Here is a 12,211-nt window from a genome sequence, read left to right on the forward strand (position 1 = left end):
TTGACTCTCTCTCTTATGAAAGAGGCTCTCCAAATGGCCAATAAACATGAAAAGGTACTCAATTTCATTAGTCACAAGGGAAATGCAAATTCAAACCATGATGCAATACTGCCACATACCCACTAGAATGGCCCAAATGAAAAACACAGAAAACCCTGTTTGTGAGGATGTGAAGCACCTTGAACCCTCACGGCTGCAGGAGGAGGGGGTGCAAAACAGGACAGCTGCTTATCAAATGGAAAGCCAGTTACCAGTACCTACTCAAGTGTGACCTGTGCTGGCCCATGACACAGCAATTCCACTCCCAGACTTTTACTCAAAGGACACACACCACAAAGTTCAGAGCAGCACCATTCCTACTGGACTGTACCCAATGAGTGAGACATCCAGCGGAGGATAACACCAGACAGGTGCAATAGGAACTTGGAGGTGGGAGAATGCTTCTCGGAGAGGGTAACTTCCAGATAACTCTTCAGGAAGGAACAACTGCCCTGGGATTCAGGCACAGCCGTAGGAAGAGGATAGAGGTGGGACTTGGGCTTGGTGGTGGGGAGATGGACAGGGGTGGGATTCAGGCTTGGTGGTGGGAAGACGGACAGAGGTGGGATTCAGGCTCAGTGGTAGGAAGAGGATAGAGGATAGAGGTGAGATTCAGACACAGCAGTGGGATGAGGATAGAGGTGGGATTCAGGCATGGCTGTGGGGGACTCAGGCACAGTGGTGGGAAGATGGATGGAGGCAGGATTCAGGCATGGTGGTGGGAAGATGGACAGAGGCAAAAGCCATGAGAAAGCATGATTCCTTTAGGGAAGGGCAGGTGACCAGCTCCACTGGAGGATAAAGTATGACACAGGGCACACTGGGAAATTTTGCCTCATGGGCTGGGGTGGCAGATGGGAATGGCCTTGGATAGGAGGCTATGTGTTAAGGGTTTATTCAAGGGTCTTGTGCAGCCATTGTCTTCATTGATCTTCAACCAGCACGTGACACATCAGCCTTGGGATTCAGATGACCACACCAACGAAGGGGTGAGGGGGAGACCAGGGGAGAGACACCTGCCACAGAGGGCTCTGAAGTCATATAGAGAGTTTGCTGCTTAAAAAGGAGCTGAGAATCGCAGATGAGGACAAACACATCTCCAAGTCATAAGGAAACCAGAGTCTGTGAAAGGGGACTGCTATCGATAATCTTTAAAGAACTGAAGAAAATGAAAGATGTACAAGAGAAAATAGAGAGTGAGACAGACAAAGACAGAGACAGACCCTAGAAATGGCTGTCCCAATTTCAGAGAATATCAAAAGCATAGGATCTTGGGAGCTACAATCTCTGAGCCGGCCAGCTCCCTGACAGAGCTCTCTGCATGCCATCAAAGGCAGTTTGGGAACACCCAGGAGAGGACCCAGGGATCCCCAGGGGCTGGAATGGCTTCACCAACAGTAATACAAGAAAATACATGAAAGCATCATCTCTGGATTTGAACGAGTCCTGCAGGAGCCTTGTGAGAATGCGGAAAAGCACGAGCTGAAGGAGGACACAGAGGGATTCCCCATTGGCTCACTAACCAAACTAAATGGGTGTTGAGGATCTGCATCTGCACTCTGTTTTGGCCCTTGAAAGCATGCCATTTTTCAACACACAGCTCAGTGGCATAAGGACATTTACATCGTCACATAGGCACCACCGCCATCTGTCTCCAGAACTTCATCTTCCCAAATGGACACTCCACACCCATGAAATGCTAACTCCCCAATTCCCCTCTGCCTATTCCCCAGCTGCTAGTAACCACCGGTCGTCTTTCTGTACCTCTGAGTTTGACGACTCTGGGATCCTCATATACGGGGAATCATACCATACTGCTTCTTTTGTGACTGGCTTATTTCACATCACATAAAGTCTTTAAGGCTCATCTATACTGAAACATGTCAGAATTTTACTCCTTTTTGAGGCTGAGTAATATCCCATCGCATGTATATGCCACATTGTATCCACCCTTCATCTGTAGAAGGACATTTGGGTAGATTCCAGCTTTTGATAGAGTGCCATTTTTTAAAGGTTTTCAAAAGAGCTCAGCAGGCATGCTTGCCACACAGCAGAAGGGATAAAGGAACTTTATATGACAGAGAAGATTCAGAAAGACCTCAAACTAGTGGGGTCCAAACATGGATGAGACTCCTAATTGTCCTCCTACATCTTTTTTCTTTCTTCTATAATAATATAATGTTTGGATATTTTAGATTACATTTCCCAGATTCTCTTGTAGTCAATTGTGGCCATGTGACTATATCCTGACCATCAATACAGGTATATATTGAAGAATGCAATTTCTACATCATGCCTTTGAAAGGAAGAGGCATGCCTCCTTTCTTCCCTTTCTTCCTCTTGCTAGCTGGAATGCAGATATGATGGCCATTGCTAGGCAGCCATTATGCACCATGAGATGAAAGCCACATGTTCAGGCAGGCAGATCAACAAGATGGAAGGAGCACAGGTTCCCAACATACGAACCTGTCACATAAAGTCTGGATGACTTATGCTCTGCCTGTTACATGAGAGCATGCATCTCCTCTATGGCGAGCCCATCTCTTATGTATCCCCCACAGGGACTGACTTATGTAAAGGTCAGCCATTCTTTGGAACAGACTGGGTTGGCCAGCTAGTACTGAAGCAATTCAAGTTCAGAGGGTATGGTTTCAAGAGACTCTCCTACTTGTTGGGTAGACAGGACCATGCATATACAGTCTGGACTAACAAAACTTGTCCTCCCGAAACGAGATCAGACAGTTTTGTGAACAATTATGTCCCTAAGGAATACCTATGAAGACAATAAAGACCAGTGATTGCCTGGGGTGGCAGAAAAGGAAGAAATAAATAGGCAGGGCACAGAGGAATTCTAGGACATTCAAAATGCTCTGTATAAGATTACAGTGATGGCTATGGGTCACTATACATTTACCAGAACTCAAAGAAAGCCCAACACCAGGAGTGAACCCTGAGGCATTTGGGGGTGACTGTGATGTGTCAACAGAGGTTCATCCTTGCTTAAAAAGGTACTATCCAGTGGACGATGCTGAGAACAAAGGAAATTATGCACATGTTGGGGGGTGGGGGGAGGGAGGGATTATACAGGAAATCTCTGCATCTTCTTCCCAATTTTGTTGCAAACCTGAAATTGCTCTCAAGAATTAAGTCTTTATTTTAAAAAAATGATAATCCTGTTGGTGCCTCCATCCACTCGGCAGGTTGTAGGAGTAACAGGCAATGAGTAATCCCTGATCTTTGAAACCACTGAATGGGGAGGAGGACAGGGGGGAAATCGGCCCCTGAGAGGCTGAGCAGTGGACCCGAGGTGGGACTGTCCCAACCCAATCCCTTCAACAGAGCCCGTACGGGAGCCCTGATGGGGAGCTGGCAGATGGAACCTTGGGCCAAGAAGGGGCATTCTCCGCCCACCATGGGGCAATGCTGCACACTGCCTTGGGCCAGGGGGAGAACAGGAGAATGGAGAGCGGGTGGCACCTCCTTCTTTATCCACAGCCTCCAACATAGGGCCATGCAGTCTTGAGGGCCCACTTCTGCCAACTCCCACAAGTTGTTTTTCCAGCTGACTTGGGAACCTTCTAGAACCTTCTAGTCTTCTCCCAACCCCACACAGCTGGCACTGCACAGTCCTGAGCTCCTTAGCATCACTAGCTCAGAAATGTGTTTTCTGGACCCCCCCCGCAAGGCCACGCGCCCTCAAATCACCTCCCTCGGCCAACTTCTGCCTCTCTTATGTAGGGGTTTTATGACCAATTTCTTTCAAAGTCATTGCCCTTCCTTTTCGTCCTTCTTTTGTGTCTTAGAGCACCTTATCCCCAAACCAGTATCATCACGCCATGCCCTGCAGGCCGATGTGACGTCACAGGAGTCCTCTGCACTTCTGCCCAGCTGCTGGCCAGCTCATGGGTTTGGAGGAAGAATTCACTGCAGAAAACATCTTCAGGACACAAGAAGTCAGGTGGCCACGGTGAGCCCCATCTTTGATCACCTGCTTGCTAGAGAGGGAATGCCAGAATATTCCTATCCCCAGGGCCACCAGAGTCCAGGGCACCTTAACAGACCCATCCAGATGCAGCTGTAGGGTCGCAGGCACAGTAGGGAATCCTGGACGCAAGCCCCTTGTGGTCTTCTGTGGGTAGTCCCAGGCTGCGAGGGGGTGCCCAGGGCCACTGGCACAAATGTTTGAGGAGGCAGGCAAGGCCAGTCTCAGCCCCCTCGGCCCTCTTCTCAGGGGGCAGGGGGAGTGGTGTCACTGCCCAAGTTGGAAGGATTGGGATAGGTGGGTTCTCTCTCCTGGGGAGTCTTTCCCATTGCTCTCTCCTCCCCAGAAAGCTCTCTTTCCTCTCCAAAGCATTACTCCCTTTCAAAGGGGAGAGAAAAAAAAGAAAGGAAAGAAAACCCGAACCTCATCGGCCGTTGCTTGCTCCAACCCATCCTCCTGCTTGGGAGTGACCAAGGGGAGTCTCTAAAGGGTTCCTCCTCGACTAGCAGACCCAGGTTCAAGAACAATGCTTTATAAGCCATAAAGGGAGATATGCAAACTAACATCGGTTACTGGTAGTACTTGACTTTCTCCCAATTTAAAAACTTGAGTTCTATGCCTCCCTCGGCCTCCTCCAGGGTCAGCACAGCCGGGCCCCCCCTGGGGAAGGTTGCAGAATCGCCAGAAATCCTCCCAGCATTTCTCCCCCCTGAAAACGGGGCTCCTGATTGCCCCACAGCCCGCCCAGCAGGCAGGACAGGAAGCTCCTCTATCTTGTAAACATCGTGTTGCAAACAGACACTTGACTTCCCTAGGTCCCTGTAGAGAAGTGGCCCCAGGTCTGGGAGTGACTTGCGTGGGGCTGGCTCCCCGGGGCTTCCCCACCGTCAGACTTCTAGAACGTCAGACTTCCAGAACGGCTTGTCTTAAGTCTGACTCATGTGGAGGGCGGACGCAGGTTCCCAAGGAGAGGGCTCTCAGCATGTGGGGTTTGCCAGGAGCCCCTGGGGCCTGGACAGACCCCCCCAGAGGGGGACATCTGCCTTGTCCCGTCCAGGAAGGCAAAGACACAGGATTTTAGCTCCTTCGGATGCACTATAGAATCCAGTGCAGTGCCCGGAGGGCGCAGTCCCTGTGTCGCGGGAGGACTGAACCCCACAAGATCTCAGATGGGGGTGTTAATCACCTGTCACCCATGGCTGGGGCCCCAGGCTTCCTCTGTGCAGCGGCTCAACTGGCCAACACGGACAGAGCATGCCAAATCCTGGCTCGCTGGGCACTGGGGAGAAGGGGCTGAACACGACAGCTGGGGTGGGGGTCTCCTCATTGGGAAGACGGGGGAGAAGCAAGAATGCACATTAGGTACGGGAGAAACTGAGGCAGGCAGCCTGGCCAGAGGAGGGGGTGCGCGTTCAGGGGGAAAGACTCTAAGAGCTGGACTCGGGGTTGACATCTGAATGTCCACCAAGGACTCTGAGCTTTCCCTGTGAGGCAGGGCGTCCCCAGAGGCTTCCAGAAGCTTCCGAGCCTGGTGGTGAAGGGGTTTTTATAGAAAGAGTCTGCTGCCAGAGCAAGGAAGGCCCACGGGCGGGACTGTAGGGACAAAAGCTGAATGGCGTGTGGCAGAGCGCACAGTGGGGAAGTGAGAGAGGCCAGGACCCCAGGCAGCGCCATGACATGGGTTGGGGAGTGGAGAACGGGAAGATGGAGGGAGGACCCAGAGGTGACTCCAAGGTTTCATGTCTGGGAGGCTGTTGTCAGCAGAGACAAGAATGGGGAAGTCCGCAGAGGAAGCCCACTTTGTGGGTGAGGAGCTGGGCTCCCGACAGGGGTTGAACTTGACATAGTGCCAACAGCAAGCCTGGGCTTGGAGATGCACCTGCAGGAGAGGGACACGGACGTGCCCGGGGGTGGCTGGGAGAGGAGGTGCGAGTGGGAAGAGAGAAAGCTCCAGGGGAGCTGTAGGCATCAGGGGTCTCGGAAACTCCCGGGAGCCCTACCAGCTGGGACGCGGCCACTGGAATTCACCATCAGGCAGCCGCCAGTGACCTTGGAGAAGGCTGGGTAGAGGGAGGCATGGCGCGGCCAGGGTCTGAGTGTGGCACCTGCCCAGGAAGGCGACCCTCCACGTAGGGCTTAATGGGTGTCCTTCACCAGCTGTTGGAAGGAGCTAAGAACAAGAGAGACCCCCCCACACACACACAAAAGCCCATGCTTCAGTACAGGGTGTGGGCGAGGGTCTCCTGCCCTGGATGGCTACACTTTTCTGACCCCCCAAAGTGGCCCTGCTTGGGAGGAACAGGCTGTGGGATTTGTGGGGGACCTGGGCAACTTCGGGATTTTGTCTCGTCAAGGCCACCGAACTCCTTAAATTCAAATTCCATTCTCAGAACTACTGATCTGTATTCAACCCGTCAGACACAGTCGCTAGGATTTGGAGAACTAGAGACCTGGGAACGGAGCAGCCTTGGCCTCCATTCTCACGGCAGTCCTATCTACACAGGACATGTATTTCCCCTGAATGCTTCCCCCTGACGGGGAACTCATTACCTTTTACCGCAAGGCCACCCAGTCTGCTGTTGATCTGTTCTGAATTTGTCCACGATGTTCCCTGCACCCAACTTGAGGCCTGTTTACGTCCTGGTTTTGGCTTCCTGGGGACCGGTCCTCAGGGAGCAGGCTGCTTTTGCCTTTTCCCCGGGACGCTGCCCTCCGGACATGTGGCGATAGATACGACTTGTCCCCGGGGCCCTCTTCTTCGAGGAAAGCCTCTCGGCCTCTTTGGCATGACGTCATCACCGTCTCGGCTACCTGCGTCTGCATAGGACACGGTTTCTCAGCGTCCCCGGCAGACACGGCCCCTGGAGTGGAACGGGGCCAACCCCATTGCTGAAGGGCATGGGAAGCCAGGGCTCGGAATTCGTGGCTGACTGCTGGAGGCCAAGAATCAAAGCCGGGAGCACAGGTATGTGCATGGAAGGCTCAGGAAGGGAGATGAAGAGGGGATGACGGCCCCCAGAGGCCAGGATGTGAGAGCAGAGGGACTAAAGACCAGAGCCTTTATCCTGACTGTCCAGGCACAGAGCACTCCCTTGCTCCGGCTGCCAGCCCCGGGGTACAAGAGATGAGTCTATCCCAAAATCACTTGGCAGAGCCTTCACTCCACACCTGACGGCAGCAGGACAGAGAGGGATGAGGCGGGCCGACCTTACTCAGGAGTAAGGATGCAAAAGTCCGAAAGAGGTTCCGAGCAAGTCAAACCTGGAAATGCCTGGAAAGAATAAAACGCCTTGACCGACAGAGTTTGTTCTAGAAATGCAGGACGGGCTCAATCCAAGAAGCTAATGACATCATGTATGACACAAACCTCCAGCAAGGGAAAAGGCTACAAGAGTGTCCTGGTAGACGCGGAGGGAAGTATTCTATAGACTTCCCTCCCATTCAGGCTTCCAAAAGTCCTTAGTCATGAGGAACTGAAGGAAACCTTCACACGGGACACTTGACCGGACCCACGTATCAGAGAAAGAAAGCCCCGGGCTCGGGCTGGTCCTGGGCACCCCGGGAGCCGGGACCATCTCCGGCGCTGGCCGGGATGGAGCAGAGGGCTTCTTGTAAGGACGCCGTTAGCAAAAGTGATGCTCTTTTGTCATCTTGAAAATGGCCTGAATTCAAGACTTGATGAGAAATTCAGAAAGCATGAGCATGGTGGGTGGGGGAGGGGGTGCAATGAACGGTCAGGAAGTTCACCCCCTGCACCTACCCCCACCTCACACATTTGGATTTTTTTAAGATTTTATTTATTTGTCAGAGAGAGAGCACAAACAGGGAGAGGGGCAGGCAGAGGGAGAAGCAGGCTTCCCACTGAACAGGGAGCCCGATGTGGGACTCGATCCCAGGACCCTGAGATCATGACCTGAGCCAAAGGCAGACGCATCACTGACTGAGTCATCCAGGCGCCCTGAACCTGACCATTTATGCAAAACTTTGAAAGAGAGAGGGAGGGAAATCATGTATGTACGCGGACACACATGGACTTTGTGGTTCTGGGAGGAGAGCTCTGGGTGGACGAGGAGACTATGGGGGAGGAGGGTGACCCGATGACAGAAAACCAGCCTTTCTTAACCCTATAAGGGCAGTCGCTCCGGAGAGGGACAGAATGCAAGCCCAGCGGACAGTGGCGCACAGGGGCTCCCGTCACTGCTGGGGTACGGAGGCGGAGGCCTCCTGCCAGCAGCGCACGGAGGCAGCGATGACACACGCTCCCTGCTAATGGTCAAGGCGGAGGAAAAGGGAAGCACCAATAATAGCACTGATGGCCTCAAGGGCTGAGCGCCCGGTCTATGCTGGACAGCTACGCCTGGGCCCGGCTACCTGCCTAAGGGCAGGGATTACTGTGATCCACATTCCTGTGTCTCTCTGCCTTGGATCTCTTGGGTCTCACGGTGAATAGAACTTCACTAGGAAAGCCTTTCCTTCACCCCCCCAAGCTACAGGGGAGCTCCCTTTGTGTAAAATCACAGGCCCTGCTAATTCTCACCATTGTGATGATGGGAAGCTGGTTGAGGTCCCGGCCGCCTGACGAATCTCACGAGGGCAGGAACACTGTGTTGCTCGGGCCGCCCAGAGGGAGCCCAGCCCGTGCCTGGCACACGGAAGGTGTTCCGTGGAGAAGTGTGCTGAGCCAGGGAAGGGAAGGTGGGAGCTCAGGAAGGGACTACAGAGAGCACCTGCTACATACCTGTCACACGCCTCCACGCAGATGAGAACAGACATCCCCAGGGACGTGCGCGGATGGACCCAAAGTCATGTACCTGGCGGTGTAAGAGACTGGCAGGAACAGGGCCAACCAAGTACGGGAGGCAGAAGCCCAGACGCCACCTTCAGCCCTCATACCCCAGCCCCTGCCCCCAACAAGGAAACCACACAGCCTCATTTGCCTGGGTCAACAACAGCAGCTAGAAGACTCCAGAGGACACGAAAATGAAAAGCACACCCCTCCCTCCTGACCCCACCCTCCTGCAGGCGGGCAACTCCCATTATTGGCCTGCATGGACTTAGGGCCTCTGACATCGTGGGAAGCGGAGCAGGGGGTTCACGGTGACAGCTTAACAGCCACACAGAGGGTCAGGTGGCTCAGGTGAGCGAGCCAACACGTTGCTGGTCAGACCCTGTAGGCCAGAGTGGTCAGTGGTCCGGCAGGAGGACACACAAGGTGTGGTGAGGACAGGGGGAGTGGCCAGGGCTGGGGAGTGGAGAGGGAGTAGAAGAAAAGACGTCAAAGATGATGAGGTTTGAATGGGGGGAACATTGGGTGGCAGAGGAAGGGAAGAGCAATGTACGGAGAAGCAAGAGCAGGTGCAAAGGCACTGGGGTTTGCCCGAGCCTCCGGAGAGACAGCAGCAGGGTGGCCCTGAGCTGGCTGGTGGGAGACTAGCCATGCCAAGGGGTACGAGCCTTCTCCAGGATGTGGTGGCAGGTCTGAAGGGTTCACAGTCAAAACTCTTGCTCTGATTTGTTGCCTTATGTGATCATGGCCATAGGAGCAAGGCTGAGCAGGGAGCTGGTGTAAAGCTGGAAACTACTGCCCCAACCCACCAGACCCGAGAAGGACTCAGTGCCCGCTCTGAGCCACCAATCACCCACTGTGTCCTCACACTCAGCCCCCACCATGCTACAGCTCTATCGCCCTTATCCAGAAGGCACCTCGCTGAAACCCCCGGTTATCCAGAACCCGGCCATGAGCCTGGAAGCAAACAGAAAAGACCCATGGTGGGCTACCACTCATGCTCCCAAAGTCACTATGCTGTGCATCACCAAGAAAGAAATATTGATGTCCATTATCATGGTAAGATGCCACCAATGGTAAGATGCATTTTGATTTCCAAGTCATTAAAATGTGAAAACATGTATGTCTTCAATCCACAGACTACCCTAATACATCATACGTGTTTGCTCTAGGAACGTCTCATCTTCCCTGGGGGACAAGTCAGTGTAACCCCTCCTGTGTTCCCTCCCATACACATCTACACCAGACACTCCCTGAGTGACTGCTTAACACTCTCTGGCCTCTCTAGAAGTTTCCTCTCTTAAGACGCTGTGATCCAGACCTTGAGCCCACCCACAGCTGAGCCAAGCAAGACTCTGGCTCCCAGCGATCTCACAGGGCTGGCCAGGTGAGCCCACTGGGTGAGCCTCTTGGAACGAAGGCAGAGTCAGCAAGGACTTGGGGACAGAAGATAATCATTTTCTTCTTAAGCTGGAGATGTTGGGGGTGGGACTTAAAATCCCAATGAGACCCAGCATACAAAGACACCAAGCCTGCCTGTCCCTACAGTCCTGGGTGCCTATGCTTCAAAAAGCAAGGAAGGGTCTCCTGAAAAGAGAGGGTATCCAGGAAAAGAGAGCTTGACCATTGGAAACCTTCTTTGTCTTCCTGGACGCACAGGGCGGTGGGCGCGCTGAGGAAGCAGGGTGTTCTGCAAACACCCTGGAAGCAGCTCCATGTGCAGCTCCAATCGTCACACTTTTCTCATGGAATCTCCCCACAGCCCTGGGGAGGCCACTATTAGAGCCCATTTTACAGGGAGGGCAACGGGGCTGCGTGGGGGAGGGGCAGAAGATGCTCAAGGTCACACAGCAAGACCCCGGGGGGCGGCAGCTCAAGTCTCCTTTCCACATGGCACAGGGTTCCCCAGCAATGGCTTCGGCGCCTCCCTGAAGGAGCTTATTCAAATTTTAGAAAACTACAGATTGCAGACCTCGCGCCCCCCCCCGCCCCTCCCGAAGAACGGGGCTAGGGCCTGGGGGCTGTGTGCTGTGACAAGCTCTGGGAACCAGCGCCTCACCAGGTGGTCCAGGCCAGGAGGAAGAGTGCAGACGAGAAGATGCGGCGACCAGAGAAGATGCGGCGACCACCGGAGGGAGGAAGGGTGGCGTGATCCAGAAAGGAGCCTTCCGGGCAGACCTGGCCTACTTTTAGCCCTCATTTCGCCCAAACCCACCCCTCCGCTCTGCTCTGAGGCTTTTAACTCACTCGATACCACATCCTGCCGCTTTCATCTCGCGTTCCTTTTCCCTCCGAACCATCCAACCACGGCCTTCCTCCTGCTGACCTGCACCTCTCGCTAATTTACCCCCAGGGCCTGGGCTGGGCCAGCACACGCGCGCACACATCTGCCACGAGCGCACACACCTGCACTCACGCACCCGAGGACTCACGCGGGGACACCCGGGTGTAAACACGGCTCCTGCCACCGCGCCCACGAGCGGTGTTGCAGAAGAGCGGCCGGCGCCGGGGCACCCCCGCGACGCCCGGGTCCTGGCGGCGACGCCCACGCTCACCGCGACCGTCCCCAGGCGGAGCGACGCGGGCTCCTGACCGCCACTCGGGCCGGTCTTCGGGGGAGGAGGGAGGACGTGGCCACACGCACGGCCCCGGCGTTCGACAGTGCCCCCCACCCCAGGGCGCCCCTTCTGTCTCCGGGAGTACCGGGACGGCCGGTCGCGGCCCCGCGTGTCCCCGGGCCCGGACACAGCAGGACTGCCCAGCCCGCCCGCGGCGGACGCCGCTCTCAGAGCCCACTGCTCCCCGAAGGTGCCCACGCTCCTCTCCCCGCACCTCCCCGCGCGCCCTCACCCCCCCGCCCGACCACGCACCTGCAGTCCCCGCCGGGCGCCGAGCCCTTCTCCAGCGGCGACTCCCCGCGGCTCGCGTGCGGTCCGGACCAACGCGCCGGGTAGGAGCCGCGCGGCGAGTCCCAGCACCCGCCCGGGCTGCACTCGGACGGCGGGCCAGGGGGCGGGGCGGGGGCGGGGTCATGAGGGTGGGGCGGGGCCATGCGGGGTGGGGCTGGGTGCGGGGCGGGGCGCCCAGCGGGTCTCTAGCGCCACCTGGCGGCCGGGGCGCATGGGCGAGGGGGGCCAGCCGGCCAACGCATCCTGTGAGCCCCGCTGGCCCAGCGCAGCGCGGGAGCCGCGGCCCCAGGGTGGAGCGCGTCGGTCCCGGAAGACACAGGCCCCGCGGGTGGACGGCCGCGGCCGGAGGGGCCCCGAGCGCCACCGACCCCCCGGGAGTCAGGTGCGGTCGCGTCCCGGGGAGCGGAAGCGCGGCCTCGGCCCCGCAGGAGGGGTGGGCGGAGCCGGGAGGAGGCTTGGGGTGGGGGCTTCGGGGAAGCAGGAGAAAGGGGAAGC

The 12,211-nt window shown here is 55.8% G+C and overlaps 1 protein-coding gene across 4 annotated transcripts in view; it reads right to left on the minus strand.

Moving 5' to 3' along the window:
• PIK3R5 (phosphoinositide-3-kinase regulatory subunit 5) overlaps nt 1-11,765 on the minus strand; it is a 61,588-nt gene extending 49,823 nt beyond the window's left edge. For all 4 annotated transcript variants that reach the window (XR_004380582.1, XM_032839812.1, XM_032839810.1 and 1 more), the window contains exon 1: nt 11,678-11,765. The gene's annotated coding sequence lies outside the window, so the exon portion shown is untranslated. The remainder of the gene's footprint in view (nt 1-11,677) is intronic.
• Nucleotides 11,766-12,211: the final 446 nt, after the last annotated feature.

This window comes from Lontra canadensis, unplaced genomic scaffold (assembly GCF_010015895.1).
Source record: "Lontra canadensis isolate GAN:19392208 unplaced genomic scaffold, GSC_riverotter_1.0 scaffold110, whole genome shotgun sequence".
Taxonomy (NCBI): domain Eukaryota; kingdom Metazoa; phylum Chordata; class Mammalia; order Carnivora; family Mustelidae; genus Lontra; species Lontra canadensis.